We start from the raw sequence: 26,799 nt of genomic DNA, 5'->3' as shown, positions 1-26,799 counted from the left end.
AGCGTATTCCAATCAAAGTTAGAATATCACCAGGCAGAGCTGTGATTCTGTGTCGTAGGAGATTGACCCCTGAAGGAATGGCTCCTATGTAGCCACTTCTGTGTCTGACATCCAGAAGTCTCAGATAGATTGGAACCTGAGACAACACTTGACTTTCAGGACTCAGAGACCAGATGACATGCAGGATTTTCCTCCTTAGATAAAACAATGGTTGGAAATCCTTGCCTAATTCGATAAGTTAGCATACCTATATTGGTTCATTGGGTCAATACTTTAATTGTATATGCTGCTTATATGCAAGGGAGTCAGGTATGTAGGAAGGCCTTCCAAATGTATTCAAAATTTAGGTGAATGCAAGCAATCACTTAACCTTCCAGTTTCAATTTTTCCTCTGTGAAGTGGAACAAGTGCCCACTTCATAAGGATGTAGTGAGGATTAAAGGAGACAACATGTGCATAGCCCAGAGTATGCCTCCGACTCACCTACTTCTGATTCTCACCTGTGTATTAGATGAGGGTCTGGGTCAATCACAAAAAGTGACAAGTTTTTCCTTATCGTTACATGCAAGCCCTCGGGGCAGCCGTGAGTAGTTTTGTGCACATCTTCTCTTGTACATGTGCCAGGTGTTCCCGTGGGTGGTGGAATTGTGTGTGCCAGGATATTGGGTACATGAGCGTTGCACTGTAGAGACAATGCCACACTATTCTCCAAAACACTTGTACCAGTGTACACCTTGCACTCTCAACAGGTAAGAAATCTTGTAGATTTACGTTCCCTTAAGCTCTTGGTATTTTCAGATTCTTAAACTATTGTCAGCTAAATGGATGCAAAATGACATTCCATCATGGTCTTGATTTGCATTTTCCTGATCACTCATAATGTTTAACGTCTTATCTCATATTTCCTGTCAAATGCTAGTTTACATCTTTTGCCTTTTTCTAAAATTGATTTTGCTTCTCTTTTTTTTTTAAATATTTTCCCAATTGTGTGTCGCAGATTTTCTCTCCCAGTGTGTAACTTGTATTTTCCCTTTTATTAAGATGTCTCCTCATTAATAAACATTAATTTCAACACTGTCAATACATGTTATATTTACTCAACACAATGACCCCATGGAACAGTTATTACTATTATTATTTTTAAAAAGAGGCTTGAAGAATTTAAGTAACCTGCTCACAGTAACATACATGTTCATTGAGGAGCTAAGTCTTGAACTCAGGTCTTACTCCACTGCTAATTCTCCTTCACTACAGAATCCATTTTCCATACTCGATGAAGTTATGTTTTTTTCCACCTAAGGGATTAAAGTTTTGGAAGCATAATAAAAAGCAAAGACTTTTCAAATGTATACATGTAACAAAGAGTAGAGCTTTTTAAGTGAAAGAGGCCTTGTCACTTCAGTAACATTGAGACTTATGTAGGTGAGTGACTATCCCAAGACCACACAGCTAATTAGATTCAGACCTACAGCTAGAAGCCCTCTGCCCTCCTCCCCAGTGCAATTTTTCCTGCTTCACAATATAAGAGGTGATTGACATAAACCCTAGAGATTTATAATTTCTATGCATGTTGAAGTTGACCTTAATGCAAAAAATTCTATATTAAAGAATGATTTCTACCACGCTGCTTCAGCTAGTTGCAATTACCATCATTAATTAATCTCCTATGTGAAAAAGTGGCCCCTACCATGAGACTTTCTAAAAATTGGAAAGGTCATTTTATCAAAAAAGCATTCATTACCTGATTTGAGGCAGCCCTCATAGCAGGAAGCATTAAATTGGCTATGAGTTTTTTCATGAAGAACATCTTACTAACAGCTCCATATGCAATTTATAGCTGAAATGCTCCAGCATCTTTAGCCTCTTGTAGTCCACAAACATCCCAAGGTCAGGACAATTGACAGGGGTGTCTCTCCCTGTGGGGTGCCCCCTGGGGCTGCAACAAACCTTCTGAAGAAAGGAAGAGGCCCCTCCCCCACTAAGCTATTCATGGAGAAGCCTGGAGATTTCCATTGTTATTCAGCTGTGACCATAACTGCTTGTGTTTCACCAGAGATGTGTGAACAAATCTGCCCCTAGGTCCTTTAAGCAAGGTCTGTGCCTCTCATGATCTGCCTTTTTTGTACAAAGAAATATGTGTGTGCACCAAGAATGGCAAATCTTTCAGTCTTTTGGAATTCATTTCCGGCCAGCTCCTTACTTATGCTCTGGTTAGGATCTAGTTGCTGACCGAAGTATCCACTCCAGTGGGTGTAAGTAAAAAAGGATTAGTATGAGGAAGCCTGTGTTCCCAAAATCACTAGCGAAGCTAGAGAAGCAGGCTCTGTGATGCTCCCAGGAGCAGCTCTTAGTCACCAAATTGTTCTCTCCTGGAGTAAATCAAGAATTTGTTAGCATTGCCGCTGACTGCACAAATGCACCGCCTCTGCCAAAATCTGGGAAATTCCTACCACTGTTGCTGAAGCATCTGGAAACCACTAGAAGCCACCTACTGAATACAAAAAAAGCAGCTATATTTTCAGGCCACAGATCCATGCCTTCTGTCCCCAGCTAACACCAACAAATAGGGACTCAGCACCTTGTCTTCCCCATGTAACTCAGTTCCAGGTCAGAGTCTCCCATGAGGGCACCAGATTGGCAGAACTGAAGGATAAAGGAGCCAAGGGCATAGAAATTTTAGCTTAGTTCCCAGTCTCTGGACTCTAGATGTGTGTTGAACGCCTGTCCACGGTGTCCACCATAACTGAACCACACGTTTTGAAACACTCCCAGCTGTACTGGGAGTTACTTTCCTCTTCTCTAAGGGCAGGAGGTCTTTTTCTGAGGGATTAATGGTGTAAACATGACCTGAGACTGGCTCACAGTTGACTCTCGATAAGCACTCCCGCTCACTATGCAAACTTAGAGTATATTCAAATAAAGCAAAGATCCCACTAAATCATTACATTGGTGAAAATTAGAACCTACTTAAAAATAAATTCATAAAAGGAAATCTCTAATTTATTGATCTTCACTATATTTTCACAGTGGAAACCACCATAATTTTCTATGTGTGTATTTTATTTGCATGTTGCCCGTAAAAGTAAAAGCAATAACGTGCGACTTATTTCTCTTCCAGTTTCCCAGGGTGGAAAATGTTTTCTACCCCTGCTCTTCTTGAATGCTTTTAAAAAAGTTCCTTCTTTAATTGCCTTTCAAAAATAAATGATAAATACCTTTACCAGGCTAATTTTTGTGATTCTGTCTTTCCAGACAAATGTTGTTATGTAAATGTAAAAGAATATTTTTCAGACTTCTGTTCTGAACATTTTGCATTTAGTTAGAATCCGAGATTTGGTGATGTTTAATTTTGTCCCTTACAAGGCCAACATGCAATTTTGGCTCTGGCTTTTCTTTAATGCAAGAAACAGGAGGCAATTTGTGAACTATGTGAAGCCATTTTTCTTCGTTTCCAGAGAATTCCCAGAGTCCTGTGCACTCTCTCTTTGCCAGGCTCTCATCTTCCAGGAACTTTCTCAGAGTTCTCCCTCCATGCGCCCCTGCCTGGGACTCAGGCTGCGCTGGACCGAATTACTGCTGATGGATGAAAAAGCATCTTCACATGATTGTCTGATGAGTCTGGCTGGCCTCGTTACAAAGCATAATGTGGGCTCATCTTCAGAGTTATTATGCTTGGTTTCATGGGTGCTTTATCACAACGCGTCCTCCAAAGACACAGAGAGAAGGCAACTGTGAATACATGTTGTCACTCTTCTTTTCAGAAGATGCTCTCTCCCTGAGGTGGTTAACCAGGTATCATTGTGTGCTGTAAAAGGCTGATCTAATTAAGGCGGCCCAGTGGGAAACAGGCCTGAGAAACTAGAACATGGAATTACAGGATTCTTGCTACCGCTGATTTTGTAGGACTCAGTGTACATTACCCTCCACTGAGGGAAAAGACGTCTGGTGTGCTCACATTAAAGCTAAACGTATAAAAAATAATGCTCAAATAAAGCTTTATAAACCAATGAACATTCATTAACTATATGTTACCTCAAGTCTGTTTCTCTCTTCCTCTCCTGCCTCCTGCCCCCCTTTCTCCTAATATTAGAGGCAAAGATGTTGATCATGCTCTGTTAATCATGACTGTGAAAGGGGGAGGGCACCTAATAGGAACAGGACCATAGTTGTTTAATGATCATTCACCTTACTAACTATAGATAAAGAAGTTTTTGCACAGACCCTGGGAAATTGGAGGATGTGCTGCAAGAAGAAAAACAACTGTAAAAAGATGAGACACCTTGGGGCCTGGATGGGTCCATTGCTCAGAAAAGAAAATGCATTTTTGAGAACAGAGAAAGGACAGGATGTACTTTGATTTGGTTGCTGTGCCTGGAGCCTGACCTGCCCCCTCAGGAATGCCTACCATTCTCAGGCACTAGGAACTGGCGGAACTGGACTTTAACACCATTGGAAATTAACTACCTGTTATCGGACTTTAAGGTCCTGGAAGGAGACACACAGACCGCAGACCCTACTGACATCCTCACTGCCCCCTTCTCCCTTGCATATAGCCCTATATAACCAGCCAGGTAATAAGGGAAGGGCAGAGCAGGTTTTGTGTGGACAAATCCCACTGCTCTCCCATTTGTTGGCAATAATGGAATAAATGCTCATATTTGATTCAACCTGTCTCTGCTTAATTGGCTGAAGTAAGAAGAGGCAGCCCGGACCCATATGTGTCCAGTTTCATAACCATATCTTAGTTTGCCATCATGTTTTGTTGCCTCAGATACCGAGTTCATCTCCCATACCCCTGGAAGAAGAAGGACCTCCGTGTACATGCATATTCAAAGTGGCCATAACCAGCTGGATTCAGCTTAATAAAAAGTATTCAGCTTGATAAGCTATCCTGTCAATACATTTGCCATCTAAAATCTCTCTTGGTAAAGCTAGGTTTGTTTGTGTGTTTCAACTTGTTTCTTTTGGCAAGTTGTTTTGTCTATCCTGATGGGCCTGCAAACATCTTCAAGGAAATGATGTTTTCTTTCTTAATAACTGTAGCAGGGCTCAATGCTTAGTAGATACCAGGCACTTAATAAAATGTTGGTGGGATAAATACTTGCAGTATTGGAAAATGAGAAGAGGTAAGTGGCGGACCCTAGAGTGTGGCATTGGCGGCAGCAGGATGGGTGGAAGCCAAAAGTTGCTGGTCATCATTGCTTCATGGGAGGAAATTGGCTCTATCAGGCTTGTGGGTCTGCCCAGCTGGAGCTGTAGGGACTTTATAGAAAAATCCCTGGATACTGAATTGCATCAGCTACAGATCCATATTCCAGCTTCTGACTTAGCAAGCCCAGTAGAAAAAGAACGTCTCTTGATATAAGCAGAAAAATGCAAGCAAACAACGTCTACAAACTCACACTTGTTCAATGGTTCAACCCCATGCAAACAAGACACCCCATCCCCCACCCCACTATAAATGAGCTGTCGCTGGCCATGAATTCAGGGCAATCAAAGCACAGAAATCCTATCAATGGCCGTCAGCAATTCTCCTATATTTGAAAGGAGCAAAAGCATCTTTTATCTTAGCCCCTCACACATGGAAGCTCTTGGCAGGCGCCCTAATAGTTCCTCATAATGAGTTACTACTTTGGAGTAGGGATAATAAGCTTTAAATTCAATGGTGTGAATGTTTATGGAACATCTTATGTGTATGTGACGTTTGCTTGTCCTGAAGGTAAAAACTCAGATGAGGACCTTCCTCCTCCTGGAGCTCACAGACCAATCTGGGCAGATTACCCTGTGTCTTAGAAAGAGCTATGAGGTAAGAATCATAATCATCCAGTTATTAATGAAGAAACTGAGGCTGTGAGAACTACCCAAAGTCATGTGGTTTATTGGAAATACCAAGTGTCATTCAGACTCCTCTTTGGCAGAGACTTTCCCCAGTTCCTGGGCATAGTGCCACACAGACAGCCCTTCATTGCCAGTCTTCTTTGGGAATTACCTGGGCTGAAAAATTGTCTGCTGTCAAAGGCTGCTACATCCCATGACCGATCAATGTGGGAGAATAAAGGCATGGCCCTGTTACTCCATCTCAAGATAACTTTAAGGGCCACCTCATCCTTAGAGCATCTTATAGGGTCTGCCAAGCACCTTGTTAGAACTGCATCTCAGCTCAGCCTCTTTCTCTGTCCTGCCTCCTCCCTCTCCTTTCCATAGGTGTCAGTCCCAAGAAGAGTCCCTAATAAATGTTCTATGCATGAATGTCTATCTCATAGTCACTTCCAAGAGAACTCAATTTGCCACACACAGCTAACAAATGTTTCTTGCATGAGAAATGAACCTAGGATTCTGCGCCAACACCTATACCCTATCTGTTTTATTTTCGTGTTTCCTGATGGCATGCAATGCATACATCTATAAGATAGGGCCTTTATCTTTTACATGGACCGGGAGAGAGTTGTTGGCGACAGAGAGCCTGTGCTGGAGAAAGAAATCTGCAAATCCAAGTTCCTCTAGAAAAAACAACAACACATCTTCCAGCTCCCTTCTCTGCTGATGAATATTTGTTACTTGAAGCCTCGCTCTCCAGCTGATATTAAAATTGTGCTGAATAGACAGCACATGCTGTCATAAGAGAAACGCTCATCTATTCCACTAACTACCTCATTTGCCCTGTGGTGGAGGAATGGGATAGGCTGAAACAGCTCAGTTACTGGTGGCAGCAATTGACCCCAAGACTTATCCATCAGGAGAGAGTGGCTTCTTGGAGCTGACAGCACATTTTTCTTTCCTTTCTTTTTCTTTTTTTTTTTTTTTTTTTTAACTGGAAAGTGACTATTTACATTTAAAGAAGCATCGCTTCTAATTCTGGGCTTGTTCATTAGCATGACTTTAGTGCACACAAGCATCGGCTTCAAAGATACAAAAACCTCGACCTAGTTCTTATCACACAGGATTGATGATTAGTGACTCATTATAACATTATTTCCCAAGAAGCTCTTGCAGGTCTTTCTTTTACTCCAATGGAGGTGATTAGTTCTCAAAGGACCAGAGGTTTCCCTAAAAGTAAATTGAAAGTTTGGGTTGATCTCTGACCTACTTGTGCTTCCAGGGGACAGAATCACCCCCTCCTGACAGCAATGAGCACTACAGTCTCACCTTTTCCTGGGTTTTGCAGTAACAAGCTGGAGGAGACAGATGCCCAGTCAAACAGAATGGCCTAGAAGATGCCGCTCTGTCACCAGGCTGCGCTGACCCCCTCACAAGTAGACAACTCTATTCAATCTTTGCCTCCTAGATATCAATGATTTTTATAATATTGTCAACATAGAAATGTAGGAGAGGAAAGGCTTTCAGTGTTGAATCTTCTAAAAAAGTAATTACTATGGACTAATTATACAAATTTCAATAAGCAACAAAATTGTTCTGTGCCTTAATTTTTCTCTGCTCTGCGTGTGTAGATTGATACTGGAGCAAATGCATCCAGGTGTTCTAAACACTGTAGCCCAGCCCTGCATTATGGCAGGGAAAGAGTGAGTAGGGACGTATTGAAATGCCCAGGTTGGTTAGGGTAAAACCGATTGAATGCTTTCTATCGTTATTGGCTTACATGGTTCTGTCTTCAGTCCTGAGTGTTCTTTAATGTTGATAGCTGAACAGTGTTTTCTTTTCTCAATGTAGTCTTGAGATTTCCAAAACTTAGGTTGTAATTTTACAACTCTTGATAAAGAATACAGTTGAATCTGAAAAAATAAACAAAGCAAGAAATGGCAAAGAGAGTAAAAAAAACACACACAAATGGGTCCTTTTTCCCTGTAGAGCTAATAGCATGGTTTATTGTGAAGGTTTGTATCCCTTACCTCACCAGTGACATGTTAGCCAAATCTTCAAGGCACCTGCTATGGGTTGAATTGTGTTCCTCAAAAAGATATATTCAAATCCCAACCCCAGTACCTAAGGATATGATCATTTTGCAAACAGAATCTTTATAGATGTAAACAAATTAAGATGAAGTCATTAGAATGGCTCAAATCCAGTATGACTGCTGTCATTAAGAGAGGGAGAGAAGATACACAGAGACACAGGGAAAAAGGCCATGCAAAGAGGGAGGCAGAGACTGGAGTGGATGCAGCTACAAGACAAGGAACACCAAGGATGTCCAGCAACACAAGGAGCTTGGAGAGAGGCAAGGAACAGATTCTCCCCTAGACCCTGCAGATGTGGCTCTGATCTTGGACTTCTCACTTCCAGAACAGAGGGAGAATAAATTCCTGTTGTATAAGTCATCTAGTGTGTGCTACTTTGTTAGGGCAGCCCTAGGAAATTAATACAGCACCCATCCCTGGTTTCATTGTCAAAACTGCTCAGAGGAAATATCAGGGTTTTGGTAAAATTTAAATACCTATCCTAACTTGATCATTTTTAGGTCAACCCAGATAATAACAATGTCTCCCATTTATTGACTACCTTGTGCCAGGAACTGTGTGAGCACATTCCCTGAACTGTTTGGTGTAATCCACGTGAAATCAAGGGACTATCAGTACTGTCGGTTGTAGGGCAGGAGTGGGGAGCTGAGGTTCAGAGACATGATCCGGTCCATGGTCATCCTACTAGTCAATGGTCACATCCAGACCTATACTGAGACCATATGGCCATGTAAATAATTTTCTTCAGGTGAAATGGGGCTATCTTTAAGAATTCTGTAAGATTATAAAATAATCATATGAATCAAACTTTCCTAGGGCTAGATTTAATGAACTATCACATGTAAGAGCACACAATAGTCTTGGCTGCAGTGAGTGCCATGTGATGACTGGTTGTGTCACTTATGTTACTCTATTTTTTTATAGTTGTCTTGTTATTGCTTCTCTGTGCTCCCCAAATTACACTTAAGTGGGCACCCAAAGGCTCTGCTTTATTCTGAAGTCCACCCCTCCATTTCTGCCCCTTGGGTGGTAATCAGTGTAATGCTCTGTGGTTAGGCAACCGAAGTTACAATTCAGGAAAGTAATAGACTTTTCTTTGTTGCACAACATGACTAATTTCAATGGAATTTATTTGCCATTGAACTAATAGCTGAAAAATAATGACCAATAAACTTAATTGAAAGCTTATTTTGCTTGAATATAAAGTCAACAGTGCTTAATATACTTGCATTTCAAATAAAGTCATAATCACTTTTTACTAAGACTGTTAATGGCAAACTGCACCAGATGTAACCAGTGAAGTTAGACCTCAGTCCTTGAGTTCTCCTGAGAAAGAATTCAGAGCCAAGAACTCTAAGTAAAAGGGAAAATTTATTTAGAATGTCACAGAGGTAGAAGAAGTGAGCCAGCTGGGCTGTGTGGACTCAGTAAAACAAGTTACAGAGGTAAAAGAAGGGCCCTTGGAATTTAAGAGAAAGAAAGCAAGGGTCCATGCCTTGAGAGGAGAAAGGGTGAAAGAAAGGTATAAGCCTGCTCTAGAGAGAGAATGCACGTGCTGGGCCCTTCATCTTAAGGGGGTTTTACCTGTTTTCCAAAGGCGGGGATTTTAGGGGAGGCCTCGGGGAAGATCTCAATAGCGTATTCATCAGCTTTCCCCGTGTGTCCTTTTAAGGTCATGGTCTCTAATGACTGATTGACTCTAGGGTAGGGGGTCATTAGTCATAGCAGCTGGTCCTGATGTCAGCAATGGGTCGCTTCATCTGGTTTTGCTTTCGTCTGGTTTTTGATTTTCTGGGACTGGAGCTGAGACACAACTGAGGCCTACATATTATCTCCAGTTTGACCAAAACTCTGTGGTCAACTGACCTGAGGCTTTATTCCTAAGATTATTCGATGTAGGCCAGAACCTTATTGTTGTGAGGGCTTAATGCTTAAGGGAGTGGTCATGCAAGGGCTTGTATGGAATCATATGAGGCTATTCTCTAGTTCCCTTGTTCCTCCTCTATGGGGGGTCTACCACATGACTAGCAATATGCCAGGGGAGGAAAGGTCATGAGAGGGTCCAAACTGCATGACCAGCAATATGAAAGGTCAGGGGGTTTAAACTGCATAACCAGCCATATGCTAGGGGAGTAAAGGTTCGCCCTGGGGGAGATGGCCCACCCTGCAATACTTGTTTTCTCAGTTTTGCCTGTTGCTAGGCACCTGGGGCTTTTCATCCTGGTGACCTTCTGAATCTGGCCTACCATTCCTATTCTACTCATGTCTGTCTAACTGCATACTTTAACAAGACTACTGCAGTTACTTAATACCTTGCACCAACACCGAACTAATAAATCTAAGGGTTTAAGCTCGGGGTTAGGAAAGGACTGTTCCCTGAGTGAGAAAACTGTACAAACTGTTGCCTGTGGAAACAGGATTCTTCCATGGAGTGGCAAGAAAAGCATTTTAGGGACCATGCATAGGAGGTTGTGAGCAACTGTGGTAAGATTTATTGGAATGAAAACAAAGACTGTCCCCAGGTGCCCAGTGTCTCATCCACAACCAGGTGGCTCAGCTCTGTCGTGCTATAAAAGAAGTCCAGTCTCTGGAGCAGTAGGTGCGCACCCAGGCCTGTCAGGCCCAGGAGAGCGAGGGCCCAGAGATGCAGAACTTCTCTGTGTCTCATTTCCCCTTCTGCACATCCATCACCAAGGTCTGAGGGGGCCTCATCCACGGCCTGTGCTGTGCTTGGGCCCACACAGCTGCTAAGTAGAGAGAGCATGAGAATGCATGAGCGAAAGAACAAAGGAACAAACCCCAGGCCTTTGTTAAGCTTTGATTACATTATTTTGGGCTTGGGAAGGAGCAGGCTTTCTTTCAAACTAAGCAATTGCTTTCCTGGCTCTTCGTGGGCTTGTGCTGTGCTCTCCCCCTAACTAATCCCTTCCTTTTCCCGGGCTAGGCACCTCCTCTTTACTGTCACCATCTTGCTCCTACTGCACGTGCCTCAGCAGAGGAATTTCCCCTTTACTGGTTCTCCCTCCCCGCAGTAATCCAGGGGAGGGCACTTGTGGTTTTCCCCTTGGGAGACTGGAAAGCCAGGTCTTCCTGCCCGCTCAGGGAATGGAGGGATGTTAATCCCCTTGGCAGGGCAATGCGGCTGTCCCCTGGAGTGTCTGGAAACTATAGCTTCCTAGTTAATCCAGCTTAAATTAGATGTCTGGCTCCCTTCTCTTTAGTTAATATCTAACTAGCTGCCTACGCTAAAAAATGATCCATATGACATCAGTCAATGAAACAGGTTAACAGTCTCTAGCCCACACTTGGAGTTGGTCTGCCTTGGACCCAGACACTTGCCATTAATTCTGAGATCATGAATGATTCACTAATTCACTGACCCGCCCTGAGGCCTGAGCTTCCTAATCCAGATGGTGTGAGGCAGATGGTGTGAGTTAATGCATATAACATGCGTAGAACAGTGCCTGGCATGTGGGCAGCAGTAGATAAGTGTTGACGTTATCATTATTCAAGTATTTTGGCAAATTATTAATTTTGTTTTTTCAAGTGCCCATATTTATAAACAGATTTTTTTTTTTTCTGTATACTCCTTCCTAAAGGGAACTGAAGTGTGAGCTGGGTCTACACAGGGAGGCTGGTTGTATCCTCACTTCATCCATACATATCAGCCTCCTCATACCCAGAAGAGGCATAGATAGCTCTGCCCACTCCAACTTTCTCAGGAAGCCAGTTCACCTGTGCTGGAGCCACATGGCTCCTCTGAGCTCTGTGCTGAGTAATAATAATAATTATTATTTTATAATTATTATTATTATTTTAAATATATTTTTATTGATTTCAGGGAGAGGGAGAGAGAGATAGAAACATCAATGAAAAGAGAGTCATCATCGATAGGTTGCTTCCTGCATGTCCCTGACTGGGGATCAAGTCCACAACCCAGGCATGTGCCCTGACCAGGAATTGAACCATGATTTTCTGGATCATAGGTCAATGCTCAACTACTGAGCCACACTGGCCAGACTGCTGAATAATTAAATCGAGGTCCTGAGGGCAAAAATTCCAGAACTGGGCAGCAAGGATAAAAAAGGGGATTGGCTGGTGCATTCCCTTCAATCAACTATCTAATGCAAAGTTTATCAGGAAATCTATGTCTACATGTCCTTAATGAATGCTCAGTCAATTTTCCAATAAGAATGTAAAGTGAACACTAAGTCTTTCTAAAATAGAAAGTGTTCCTAGTGTCTTTGACATACGAGTTAATGAAGCATTGATTTAGATGATCAGGGCGTATGCTAAAGAAACAGGTCTGGGGAAAGGATTCATTTTTATTGATCACCACCACATGCTGGGCATTTTATAGTACTTCATAATAAATTTCCACATTAACCTAGTAAAATAAGATTCATACCCATTTTAAGGAAAGGGCACAGGTGGTCAGAGTAGTCAAATAATTTAGCCCATATTACACAGCCAAATCAGGGAGTCCAAGTGACAGTCTGGAGTTTCCATTGCCCCATCCCAAGTTCTCTTGCCCTCTGAGAAGCCCAAACCCCCACAACTCATCCTACTGAGCAGCTGCAGCCCACCCTCAGAGGCAGCATGCCTTCTGCATAATCTTTTTGCAACCCATTTATATTAGCTCTCTTGAATCTGCATCCGATTAACACCGAGTTTCTGCAGGACCTCCCTGATTCCAAGTAGTTCCCTCCTTTCAGCAGCTCTGCTGTGTTTGGGGCAGCGCCAACATCCTTGGAGCTGAGTTTCAACATCTTCCTCCTACTGTGCAAAATTCTCTACACACCTTGTGAGCCTGTTAGTTTTTCTCTTTGACTTGAGAGATGGGGACAAGTGGATAAAACCACATAGGAGTTCAGCTGGTTTTTTTCCCCTAAAGCAGTAAGGGGAGGTTTACTCATCTGTTCCAATGTATCCCTCATTTTAATCCTGCTTTGTCGTTTTACATTTTAGACAATAAGCACTAACACCTCGTGCTTTCTTTTTTGGACCCAGAGTTCCTTAGAGCTGCTTCCTCCCCCTCCCTGGGCAGCCTCCTTCTAAGGCATGGCGGGTGGGTGGGCCCGCTTTTCCTTCTGCGTGGATGCTGAAATCTGTCCAGCTGTATCGTGCTTCAAAGCTTCCTTATTTCTTTTTGGCACAATAAGGGCCTTAGATTGAAACAGAATATCTAATTACATTGGAAGGGGAAATATCAACATTCATTTATAAAATGTCTTCCTGCTAGTTTCGTATACACACATCTGTTTAATGAGCTGGAGAGCTCCCAGACTCGTTGCCATCCTTGCAGAAACTACAGACAAGACGTTGGGGTCAGCAGAGTTAGGAGGCAGTGGTTACGCAGCGTTTCTCTTCTAGTTTCCTAACATCCTCCGGTTGTGTTGGAATGAAAGTTCTGGAAGGTTTACCCTAGCGGCTGCAGGAGCTCCCGCCAAGGGTGCTGGAAGACTCGCTAGAGAGCCAGTAGGGGCCAGAGCAGAACCTCACAAGGAAATTGCAAGACTCTGAAGATATTTCACAATTTATTTTAAACACCCCCCCCCACCCCCCCCCAGTTTTAGGATCACCTTAAGAAGCTGAGGCATCTGAACCTCAGGGGGAAAAAATGGCCAAAAGCAGGACCAAACTGAGGGAGATGGAAGATTTTGATGATCGTCAGAGAAAAGTAAAGGCCGAGCAGGGAATGGGTGGGGTTATCTCATTTCTGCCCACTTGAGTTGGTGATAAGTCAGGAGCTGTTGGCATACCCTCTAGCTTAGTTTTCAGCCTGCCCTATGGAGGGCACTTCATCCAACATTATGCAACAGTAAATTTCAAGGAAAATTCTGCCTGGTTGCTGAATCGCCTGATCCTTGAAGCCCTGAAAAATTTGGGACAGCCATGTCGCTGCTTCTAAGTGGAAAGAATAGGACATTACTCGGGGGAATTTTATTTTTTGTTTTTCTTCATGAGAAAAAAGAGGAGTGTTGAGGGCTGTGGAATGGAAGAAATGTGTGTAATAAATACAATAACTGCATTATTCAGGGCAGGCTTACTCTGAAGTTGTATGCATTACTGCAGGAGATTTTTTTCTGTACATTTCAAAGCCTATATTGTACGATCAAAGACAAGGATTTTTAAAATTATTATCATGAAAGTTTTGAGAACATCTTGCACTTGTTAGTTATGGTTTTAAAAGTACAAAGTACACTCTGATTTGGGGTGAATTTAATGGTCTCTTGAAAACACATCCAAATGTTCATATACTTTTAAAAAGAAATTTAGTGCTAATACTGAGAATGCACCACTGGACAGTACAATCCAAAACATGGGCCTGGTGAGCCATGCAGAGGTCCGGGCTTGGCCTCCAGTGAGAGAGAGGAAGCTCTTCATAGGATCTATCTAAGAACCTAGCAGAAAAAGAAACCTGTAAAAACATCTGTATACTTCTCCTGGATGGTTAGCTTCAAAGGGATGAAGTCAAGGCTAGGCTTTGTTAGACGGGCAGGTCTAACCCGTCTTACTGAGATTTCACCAGGTTTACTTGTACTCATTTGCGAGTGCGTGTGTGTGTGTGTGTGTGTGTGTGTGTGTGTGTGTGTGTTCAGTCCTGTACAATTGTATCACATGGGTAGGTTTTGTATTCACCCTCATAATCTAGTTCTGTGCCCTGGACTTTGACTTTGAAAACCATACCCACCTTTTTGCCAGCCCCACCCTGTTCCTCCCTCCTCCCAGCCCCTAAGCCCTGGTAACAACTAATATAATCTGCATTCCTAATTTTTTGTTATTTCAAAATTGTTATGTAAGTGAAATCACATTGTATATAACCTTTTGGGGACTGGCTTTTTTCGCTCAGTGTAATTCCCTGGAAACTCATCTAGTTGTTGTGTGCATTTATAGTTTGTTCTTTTTTATTGCTAAGTGGTATTCCTAGTATGGATGTACCAAAGTTTGTTTAGCATTTTCCTATTGAAAGTGAACATCTGGGCTGTTTCTAGTTTGGGGCTATTATGAATAAAGCTGTGAAGAACATTTGTGTCTAGTGTTTGGTGTAAACAAGGTTTTCATTTCTCGGGGGTAAATGCCCATGGGTGCAGTCACTGAGTTTTGTTGTATTGTATTTGCGTGTTTAGTTTATAAGAAGCGGCTAAAGTGCTCTCTAGAATGGTTGTGCCATTTTACATCACCACCAGCAGTGTGTGAATGATCCAGCTTCTCCCCACCCTGGCAGCATTTAATGTCTCTATTATTTTATTTCTGCCATTCTCATAGGTGTGTGGTAATAGCTCATTGTGGTTTAAATTTGCCTTTCTCTGATAACTAATGATGTTGAGCATATTTCCAGGTTCTCATTTTCTATTCATGTGTCTACTTTGGCAGAATGCCTGTTAGTGTCTTACCCATTTTATGTGAATTATTTGTGTGTGTTTTTTTTACTTTTGAGTTTGAGTTCTTTCTCTATCCTAGATATTAGTCCTTTGCTGGATATGTGGTTTGCAAATATCTTCTCCAAATCTATAGCTTGTCTTTTTTCCTCTTCGTATGGTCTCAGAGCATGTTTTTAATATTGATAAGGTCTAACTTAGCTATTTTTCTTCTTTTGGATTGTGTTTAAGCTATAGGTCTATGAACTCTTTGCCTAGCTCCCAAAGTTTTTCTCTGATTTTTCTAAAAGTTTTATAGTTTTAAGATTTTCATTAGAGCCCATGATTCATTTTGAGTTAATTTTTGTATATGGTGTATAGTTATATCAAGGCCCCATTTTTTGCTCATAGATGTCTAGTTTCTTGAGCACCGTTTGTTGAAAAGGCCTCATCTCTCTCCATTGAGTTGCTTTTGCATTTTTGTCAAAAGTCAGTCAAGCATGTTTGTGAGTGTCTGTTTCTAAGTACTGAATTCTGTTTCATTGATCTATAAAAGGGGAATTTTAAAAATTGTTCTGAGACTTAAAAAGTCCACTCAGTTTTTTTGTTTGTTTGGAGACTTTTGAATAAGCATACTCTGCAGTTTTAGTTTCTCATGTATACTAATTACAACATGAGTTTGGAAAATAAAGACACACATACAATACCTCTCTTTATACATACATATATACATATAGATACCTATATATTCAAGTGTTTGATATACACATATGGACATATATTGTTCATCTACATACATATTTTTAAAAAGATAAAACTCTGTAGTGTAATTTACTTAAATAGAGTAGAGACTCATCACATCTCAAGTAATAATTTAAAGGTTTATGAGTTTCCATAGTAGAAATAAATTTCCCTACATTATTCTTAGAGCGATAAAATCTAAGTTATATGTAATTTATTCTGCCTGTACCCAACATCAATGTTGTAAATTTGCTGTTACTATTTCCTTATTTTTTATTGTCCTAATATTAATGGTTAACAGTTGGGGTATAAGAGTTTTCTTAATTATATAATTATACACATATAAAACGAGATGAGCACCTATTAATCACACTTGCTGTCAGAGCAATAAAATTTTTCTTTCTTTTTACAAAGTCAAGTTGAAATTTACAATCTGATGTCAAGTTTCCTATGAGCAGTGGGGAATAAGGCCCATATTTTGTGCTGAAAATCATAAGAATATTTATGATCATAAAATGTAAGGGTCTAGATACTCACATGTACCCCCCCCCCCACACACACACATTTCTTTAAACAAAATGAAATAATAGTCAGTCATGCTACCAACACTTTTGAAGTCTGCAAAGAACTTGGGAACAATCAATATTTTCCCCTTAGAGCCAAATTAGTGAAATTCATACTTACAGTGTAGAGCTTATCTCACTGAACAATTTCCTTAAATGACAGAATATTTTCAAAGTCAAAGAATTCTTAGTAAATGTTTAACTAAATGTTAAAGACAAATGTAACCAATCCAATGTCATTAGCAAGGTCTAAGAATGAGTTATCAATGTGAGATTCCAAAGAGAGAATGAAACTTTGAAGCTTATCAGCAAGCCTCTGGAATTTCCAATAGAGCAAACATCCTGATGTGAGTATGTGTGTGTGTGTGTGTGTGGTGGGGAAGAAATGAATGCATTAAATATTTATAGTATTTATAGGTTGATGACACTGGACATTCCATTTTCTAATGTTCTAATATCATGCTCATGAACTCCCTTCCAATTTCTATTGGTTTTCCCTACAGCATATCCATCAGGAGAAAATGCACTCACTTGCTTACACAAAATTGGCAGTTTACTGACCATTTTAGTTCCCCCTTTATTAATAACCTGGCCTTCTGGTCCACACATCAGTTCTTTCTGAATGCTGCAGAATTGTTAGTATGAACCAGTGTCCTTCAACCCTAAGTACGCTCACAAAAATTGTTTTCTGTACCTGCAAAGCTGAGGATCAGACACACCGCAAGGTGGCCATCCTGGGAGACCTGCCCTGACATCAGCTTATCTCTGTCCCCTAGTTATCATCTAATTTCATGCCCTCAGTCACCACCATAGGATGCCTACTGAGAGTGGAGTAGAAAATGAAAGGCTGTAGAAAGTCAGAGTCCAAACCCTTTAGTCTCCATCAGTGGATGTTTAGAGCTATGCACTTATATACCTGACTTGTACCTCCTACTGACTCTTTGGCTTCATCTGGTCTACTTATCTGCTGTCTTGCAAAATTACTTGTCTCAAGAAAAGTTGGCAGACTCTTTTAGACTCCTTGGTCCATTTCATTTTGCACTGATAGCACTGTTCAGAGTGAATTAAATTTGCTGCCTAGAGCATTTGCACTGATTACTGCTGAGGAACTGTGTCTTCTACAGGTCCCCAGCTATCCCACCTTCATTGCCAAGTGCTTCTTTACTAAAGCTTTACTTTACCTGCATACAAGTTTTAAAGTTTTCCTTTTTCCCACTTGTAAGCAAACATAGAAGCTCCTTTTCTTATGCAATTTTTTTGTTACAGTGAATTCCAAGACTCTGCTCTTAGGTTGTTGGCCCATAGGTTGTTGTCACCCATGGTGCCTGTGTTGTTATTCACCCATTAGATAAGTAGAGAGAGAATAAGTGTTTGGAAAGTTATATAGCAATTTAACATTACTGTGGCATCCATGAGCATGGGTTTGTACTTTACAAAAGCATCAGTGCATGAGCAATAGAAAATAAAAGTTTGGTCTTTTCCAAACACAGATGGTTAAGAAGCATAGTTCTATGATATCATTTTAAAATTAATTATAAGATATTCTCATACAGGTTTGTATTTCCTTTGTGCTGATGCCTAAGAAGACAAATTTAATGATATTTTAATTTTTACACATTTTTTTATCCAGTAAAATTTCCTTTGATTTGAATTATCTATCAATATGTAAATGTTTGGATCAAAATAATGATGAAGATACCATAGGCTTAAAATGAAAAGTATTCTTTGTCCCCATCAAGGCTAAATATCTCGATTCCATGCATTCATGCATTCATTTCTTTTCATTAATACTGCTGAGTAACCATGTTTGGATAAAGATCTTGCCTTACTCTGGATGTTGGTTCTCTCCACTGAGTACAAATAGTAAAAGAAAGAAGCATGTATCTAGTGTCTAACACTAGGTAGTTACTTAGAAACTGAACTTTTTATACATGATCTTTATTATTTTACTCACTTTCAGATTAATACTAAAAATTCAGTAGAAAGTTATGTTTGTGGGAGTCATAAAAGGTTAGTAAAAGTGTCATTCACTGGATAGTCTTTTGTATTTTATGATGAAAATCTGCTCAATGAGAATGCTATGAATTCACAGTGTACCAAAGGTTTATACAAGGTTCTGTGAGAGATGCAAAAGAAGTAGGTGAGATGAGCCTTCCCTGGGAAAACAAATACACATGCAAAAGAAGCCAGGTACCAATGAAGAGGCCAAATCAGTGATAAAGACCTGCAAGCATGGTATATAGTGTGTGCACTGATAGTGGAAGGGTTCAGCTGCAGGGAAAGGTGATTCTAAAACTGGGTGAATTTATTAAGTCTGCTTACATGGTCAAAATGTTCAGCTTGGCTTTAAAAGCACTTGCAGGATTTGAATAGCAGAGGGAGAATAGTTGACAGCCATCCAAAATAGATTTTGGAAGGTGGAGATGAGCTGAGGCTGGAGTTTGGGGATTTGAAGGACACATAATGGAATAAGAGACCAGTTTGATTAGAACTGAAGGTGGAATATAGAGAAGTCATAAAGGAAAGTTGGAATAGTTGTTGGATATGTTTAATGATAACCTGGATATCAGGACTGGAGATTTTAGTGTTGAGCCAAAAAAGCAAATAGGAAACCCTTTTAGGTGGAGAGCAGTGTAGTAAAGGCAGTAAGTAGTACACACTCTGTGTGTGCTTCTCACTTAAGTCTTTAGATGTAGGTGGTGGTTACTGTAGATTTAAACTCTAAAGCTCTTGAATATGAACTCAGAGTCACTGTCAAATACACACTTCTAAATTAAATTATGCTCTGGCAGAATATGAACATAATCATCAGAACTCTTAGGAGGTATAATTGTTCTCTAGCAAAAGCAGTCAACTATGTAATTATCTTTGACACATTTTATCATTTAGAGCTAAGGGTATGTATGGTTGACATTACTGAAAAACAAAAGAAAAAGAAAAAGGAAAGGAAAGAAAAAATATTCTGGAAGTGAAAAGATATTGCCGAATTGGCTAATAGAAATCTAGCCAGCAGTGAACCTGAGAAGCTTGCCGGAGAATATAAGATGGACCTATCAGAAACTATTCAGAATTCCACTGCTCAAATAAGACATTGCCCAATGCATACATTATGTCATCTGTTTTGTTTTTTAAATAAGAAATGAGGGAGTAAAGCACTGGCATTACTCTAGGAAAGAAATCTCAACAATCTTTGTAACATTTTGTTGCATATGTTGATATTATTAATTTAATGTATAATTTTTTTCACATTGATGGCTTTTTCTTCTGTATAAACTTCATCATGAATATAAGACAGGAATTTGTTCAACCTTATGCAAAATAAGTTATAAGTTAATATGACAAATATGTTCAATTTTTAAAATAGACAATCTTAGACTCAGATATAAGTATTAAGGCATTTAGTTTTGGTTCTTAACAGTGTACTAAAATGTTGTCAGTGTGTTACCTATCGAATGCAGTTTTGGTTGCCTGCTGCCATGAAAGCCAAACTCATGAGACAGGTGCTGTAAGAAGGAAAGTGGTTTATTCGAGTGCCAGTGACCTGAGAAGGTGGCAGACTCCTATCCTGAAAAACCATCTTAATATCTCAGTACAGGCAGAGTTTTTTTATCAGAAAGGAGAGGGAAAGCAGAACAAAAAAATCAGGGGGAGGGGGCTGTGAATGTGCAGGCAGTTTTCTGGCTGGTCCCAATATAGATCTAAATGTCAGCTTACTGGAATTGGTCAGGATTGACCAATTTCCTGTGGTTAGGCGATCTCTATCAGCTGAAGACATGTGGTAAAGCTGCCAGGCCCAGGCAGGATCCAGAACAGCCAGTTTCTACAATATGCTCAAAAGGCTCTTCGCAACTTATGGCAAACTTAACTAACTGGGCTTTTGTTTTAAGACATACATCCTGTTTCCTGATCTGGGGAAAAGTATTGTCCATTATATGTTATTTAATCAAGAAGGTTATTTTATTGGTTGGCATAAGATTTTGTGTACGATGTGCAGGACATCTTCCAGTAGGCCTTGATATAGATCTTTATGTTCAGCATCCTTGAGTTGGCCATCTGGTTCTTGTCAGTTGAATTCTTGGGGTCTTGAGGTCAGGCTACCTCTTAGGTTCACATAGGAACCCAAACTGCAGATCCCTGTAAAGCATACTAGAAACATTTCTAACATGTAAGCTCTAGTTTCAAGAGAGGAAAAAAATCAGGTTAGAGTAACAAGCTGGGTTCAACATCCACTAAGATTAATATAAGTAGTATAGCATATTCATACCCTATTACAAGTGTACAAATCATTTTCCAAAATTTTAACAAATTTCCCAATAACCACAGGGGCATATCATCTTTAGACATGACTACCTTACATTATAGATGTAGAAGTTATTTTCAAGAGTAAGAAGTTATCTCCATGTCTTCTACACTGAAGCTAAGAGAGTTCTCAGGACCAAGATTCTTTCCCCAGTTTTTTGAAAGTTCAGGCTTGGGTCTCTGGAGAGGAGCAGGGAATGGTGATGAAATTACTAGCTGCTCAATGACACAGTGAAGCCAAGGTCCATCCACCTTGTCAGCCACCAGTGCTGGAGGGTAGCTCTGTGAGTAGAGGTGGAAAAGTCACCCTCTCATGTTTTTTTAAATTTATCTTTATTGTTGAAAATATTACAGATGTCCCCTTTTTTCCTCATTGACCCTTTCCACCCCACACACACTCCCTGCCCCAGGCCTTAATGACACTATTGTCTGTGTCCATGGGTTATGCATATATACATACAAATTCTTTGGTTAATCTCTCCCCACACACCCCCACCTTCCCTCTGAGATTTATCAGTCTGTTCCTTGCTTCTATGTCTCTGGACCTATTTTGGTCATCAGTTTATTTTGTTTGTTATAGTCCACATATAAGTGAGATCACGTGATATGTGTCTCTCTCTGCCTGGCTTATTTTGCTTAGCATAATATTCTCCAGGTCCATCCCTACTGTCCCAAAGGGTATGAGGTCCTTCTTCTTTACAGCTGCATAGTAGGATTAAGAACCCCAGTTCCAACTATTGATCCATTACAATGTTGCATTAAAGAAATATTTAAGCCACCCCAGATTAATTATTGCTTCAAAAGCCATTTTCATCAGAATAAGCAATGTGCATGTGACTACTTTTATTACATCCTAGAATGTACTGACCTTTGAGTCAGAATTTTATGTCCCTAGTGCAAACCTTGGTACCTTGCAGCACTACCTAGGTCTGGCCACAAAGTTGTCTGTGTTTGGATACTGCTCTATAAATTCAACCTTTCTGCAGAAACTCTGTTCCCCATGCAACTGAAATGGGTTTTTAAAGTCTCAAAGCATCTGTTGGGTGTTTTCTCTAAAAAGAAAAAAAAAAAAGAGCAAATTTTCACACCTCCTTCTCAAATTCTTCCTCAAATCACGCAATTTGTCTGTAGAATGCTACATAATCCATGCTCTCTCCTTATACCTGCTTTTAGCTGAGGCAATTTTTAACACACTGCTTTTGTTCTTATAGATCATATTAACTAAACAGTTTTAGAAAAGTTTATAAGTTAAAAAGTGGAAAAGTCAATTATATTTATTTATTTTTTATTTATTTTTATTTTTATTTTTAAATTTATCTTTATTGTTGAAAGTATTACAGGTGTCCCATTTTTCCATCCTTGCTCCCCTCCACCTCACTCCCACCCCTCCCCAGGCCTTCACCCCATTATTGTCTGTGTCCATGGGTTATGCATATATGCATATAACTTATTTGGTTAATCTCTTCCCACCCCCCACCCCCCACCCCCCTTCCCTCTTCCCTCTGAGATACGACAGTCTGTTGCATGCTTCAGTGTCTCTGGGTCTATTCTGTTTGCCAGATACTTTTGTTCACTAGCTTCTTCTTAAAGAAGACTCTTCAACATTTCATGTAATACTGGTTTGGTGGTGATGAACTCTTTTAGCTTTTTCTTATCTGTGAAGCTCTTTATCTGACTTTTAATTCTAAATGATAGCTTTGCTGGGTAAAGTAATCTTGTTATAGTTTCTTGCTTCTTTTTTAATATTTTCCATATTGATGACAAAAATCCTGTGTGCTACAGTCAATAAAAATACTTTAAATAACAAAATCACTGAAAGACTGACAAGAAGAGGACAATGCTGTAGGAGGTCTTACAATTTCCCTCTTATGCTATAAATAAGGTTTTACTATAGCAAGACATATTTTCTCTTTGATGAAGGCTCAAATAATTTATCAATTGCTTAATTCAGTTACTGTGGGGCCTACTCTGCTCTTCTGTGTCGTGGCAATTGCCATATATACAAGTTGTGAGCAGGAAGCCTTTTTAATTTCCTAGCAAGGAGCAATGCATGTGGAGGACCCAGCTTATCATCTGGGCATATGGCGGGCACTCTGTCTTTCTCTTCTCTTCTAATTTCTTCTTACTTTGGCAGCTATGGAAACTTCAGCATTGGCGTTTTCTAAGGAACTTGAGCATCTCCCACATAAAATAAAAAGAAAACAATTATGTAGCTCTTTCATCTCAAGGAGGGTAGGTGGTTTGGTTTTATTTTATAATGCAAACATGTCTTCCTTATTTTATTTGTAAATGTTAAAAAGGCATTGTACTAAGTAAGAAATCAAGGCTAAGCATCAAATCAATAGAATTTCCTGAAAGGAATTCCTGGAAAAGCTTCTAATAGGATAAGAAAAAAAGGCATATAAAGAAGCATCATTTAATAGATGTGACACATTAGTTATTGGAAATAAAATAAACATGAAAAAAACTTCAGTATATCATTTAAAAGTCAAGAGTAAAATCAGAGTCTGATAAGTCATGCAAATTCATAATCACATTTCTTTTCTTTTTTGCAACAAAAGAATTCTACTAAAAATGAAGGTATTAACAGTATCACATTCATTGGTATACAATGGCTCTCAGACACCTTCCATTCCCATGTTATTTCTTCCTAGCAATTTAAAATCAAACTAAGTTCTTCCTATGAACATGAAAAAGTAGTTCAGCTTGAAGGAAAAAATATGTATTAAATTACTATACAATACATAGCTTCGGTGGTCAGCCTCTATCTTATCAAATCATTATGCACCCTAGGCTTAAAAGAATGCAAGTTTAAACAAATTTAATGAACTCTGTTTTAAATTATATTTGGTAAAATATGCTGGCAGCATTAGAGACTTGACCTGAGTTGGAACTGAGAAAAGGAGTTAACCATGTATTTTTAAATGTCTAAGAAAGATACAGAAATTCAAAGATAGTTCTTAAAAATATAATAGTAATAATAATGTAGGTGATCCTAGGACATATTCATGGAAAATTAGGTGTATACATGAATCCAAAAACATGAAACCAATTGTGATAGGCAGAAAAATGTTTTCTCAAAGATGTCCATGTCTCATTTCCCAGCACCTATGAATATGTTATCTTACATGGCAAAGGGACTTTGAAGATATGATTAAGTTAAGCATATTGAAATGCAAACTTTATCCTGAATTATCCAGGTGGGCCCAATGGAATCACAAGGTCTTTATAAAAGGAAGGCAGGATTGTTAAATGGAGAGGGAGAGATTTCAAGATATTACACTACTGTCTTTGAAGATGTAGAAAGGGCTCATGAGCCAAGAAATGCAGGTTGCTTCTAGAAGCTGGACTAGACAAGAGAGTGGATTCCCCTCCACTTCCCAACCCCCTGAGCCTCCAGAGGGAATTCAGCCTGCTGACTCCTTGGTTTTAGCCCAGTGAGACCCATGTCAGACTTCTGACCTCCAGAACTGTGGGGTAATAATATGTCTGTGATGTCTTAAGCTATTGAGTTGGTAGTAATTTGTTACAGAAGACAGAGGAAGCTAATACATCAATCAAAATCAAAACATGTAAAGTCTGAATAACAAATTATTGCTTGACTGTATTTGTTGAATAAATATGCTTTCTACTGAATAGATAAACTTTTTGAAAAAGTCCGATATTTAATTGTCCCTGTCACAAGTTCTAAGCTTCATTTTAGATGAAGAGAATAGTGTAGCATCTTCTAATAAGGCAGAGAGCCACCATGTTGCACCAGATGGGGCACTGGCAGGACCACAGTGAATGTCAACATCAGCCTGGTGGTCTATACATGAAGAAAACAAGGCTAAACTTTGGGCTTCAGGGAAGTGGACCTGTGTTGATTTTATGTGTTCATAATTCTTCTTTTGTTGATAGCACCATGGTTTTTCTTGAGACAGGCTCATGCTCTTTTTACTGTCCATGTTTCCCAAACTTGAGACAATCAGAGCCCTGCATTGACCCTTGTCACCATACTTGATGTAGGGTATGGTGTGGGAGGCAAGCCAGCAGACCATCCAAGCCAATGATACTTAATTGCCACACTTTTATTTATGTCATCAGAAAGAGAGCTTTTCTCCACTGTTGAATAGCTAATAAGATAGTGCAATGGACTGAGTGTTTATGTCTCCCCAGCATTCACATGTTGAAATCCTAATCCCAATGTGATGGTTATTGGAGGTGGGGACTTTGGGAGATGATTAGGTGATCAGGGTGGAGCTTTCATGAATGGGATTAGTGCCCTTATAATAGAGGCTCTAGTGAGCGTCCTGGCTCATTCTACCATGTGACGATACAAGGAGAAGTCTGTGACCTGGAAGAGGGTCTTCAACCTGCCATGCTGGCACCCTGATTTCAGACTGTGAGAAATAAATCTCCATTGCTTGTAAGCCATGAAGCCTGTGGTACTTTGTTATAGCAGCCTGAGCTGAGTAAGACAGATTGTAATTCTGGAGCTGGGAGCAGCCATCCTGAGACCATTAGGGCAGGGCTTAAATTCTTCTGAAAATGAAGCCAGTGCAAAAGACAGCAGAGCTGCAGAGGAGGAAAGTGAGACCGAGATGATTCTGATGATGCCCTCTAAGCCCAGGGTCCCACACAGCAGACCCTCAGGCTCTCAGCATATGGACCAAGACAGCTCTTCTGGTTTTACCTGTGACTAAGAATCCTGTATGGGAAGGAAACAATATGTTTTCTCTTTTCCAGTTATACACAAGCAAACACACCCTGTTCCAGCCAGGATGGGCATTCACCGTTATAAATAGGGCATTCTAAAGGACAAGATAAAAGTGCCAGAAAGAACAAGGGTCAGCAATAACTCTCTAAATAAATACATAATCAGAAGGCTCTGGTATTTAAGAGCATGAAAGGAAGCCTAGTGATGAGGCTAAAACAAATCCAGACCCATCACCAGCCTTGAAGAAAGGCTGAGAAATAGTGGCAAACAGCCATGGCAACCACAGCTCTAGATGCACAGAATTCTTACAGCTTCAGAAGTGTTTTCTGCTTATTTTCCAATTTGGTGGAAGGTTCTTGAAGGTTATAGACATAACAGGATACCCTTATCCTCATTTTACAGACAAGGATGCCAATGTCTGGAGCTGTTACATGTCCAGGTCATGAATCTGGGCTGCTCAAGGTTTAGCCTTCACACCAAGACCCAAATTCCTGACGCTTAAACATTTCCAACACTTAAACTTGTACTCTAAGCTGGTGACAGTTCTTTGCATCACAACTGGTAGCACCTGAATTATTGCTTTTCCCCCTGTAATATTTATTGGTGTGTACTGCATTCCTCTGGAATATTTGGGCACTAAAGTTACTCTGTGTAGGAGATTTTGCAATCAACATTTAGAATGATGCAGTTCAGAATCAAATAAAATGTCTTCTGTTCAGTGTTTCCTTAACTCGATAAGTGCTGAACTGCAAATCAATAGCAAGATGGCCTGTTTCAAAATGGGAAAGAAAGGCTTTCGGTTTGCTTTAATTCCTGCCTCACCGGGGCATAGCGTGTGGACTAGACTATGAGCAGGACCCACCAAAACTGTGCACCATTGCTGTCCCCCTTGGCTCTTGAGTGGATTCCACCCAGATCTTCCGCCCGCTACCTGGCCAGGATCACTGTGTCAGATGGACAATTTAAATGCAGAGGCTCCTTGCTGCATCAAAAACTGAGAGTGGACTGTGTAGATTTTGCAAGATGTAAGGGAAGCTCAATTTAGAAAGCTTCAGAAAAGAAGGCAAATTTTATTTTTGTTTACAACAGACATAAAGCATGACCCAAATTCATTAATATAACAATGAATGAACCTAAATGTCATGAACTTCCATTAATTCCTCCATAGAGTAGGAGTAATGGCACTTTCTCCATCTTCTCCTCCTATGTTTGCTTTGTCCATG

The sequence above is a fragment of the Miniopterus natalensis genome, chromosome 3, assembly GCF_054644295.1.
Source record: "Miniopterus natalensis isolate mMinNat1 chromosome 3, mMinNat1.hap1, whole genome shotgun sequence".
NCBI lineage: Eukaryota > Metazoa > Chordata > Mammalia > Chiroptera > Miniopteridae > Miniopterus > Miniopterus natalensis.
The sequence above is the reverse complement of the archived record's forward strand: the minus strand, read 5'-3'. Positions refer to the sequence as shown.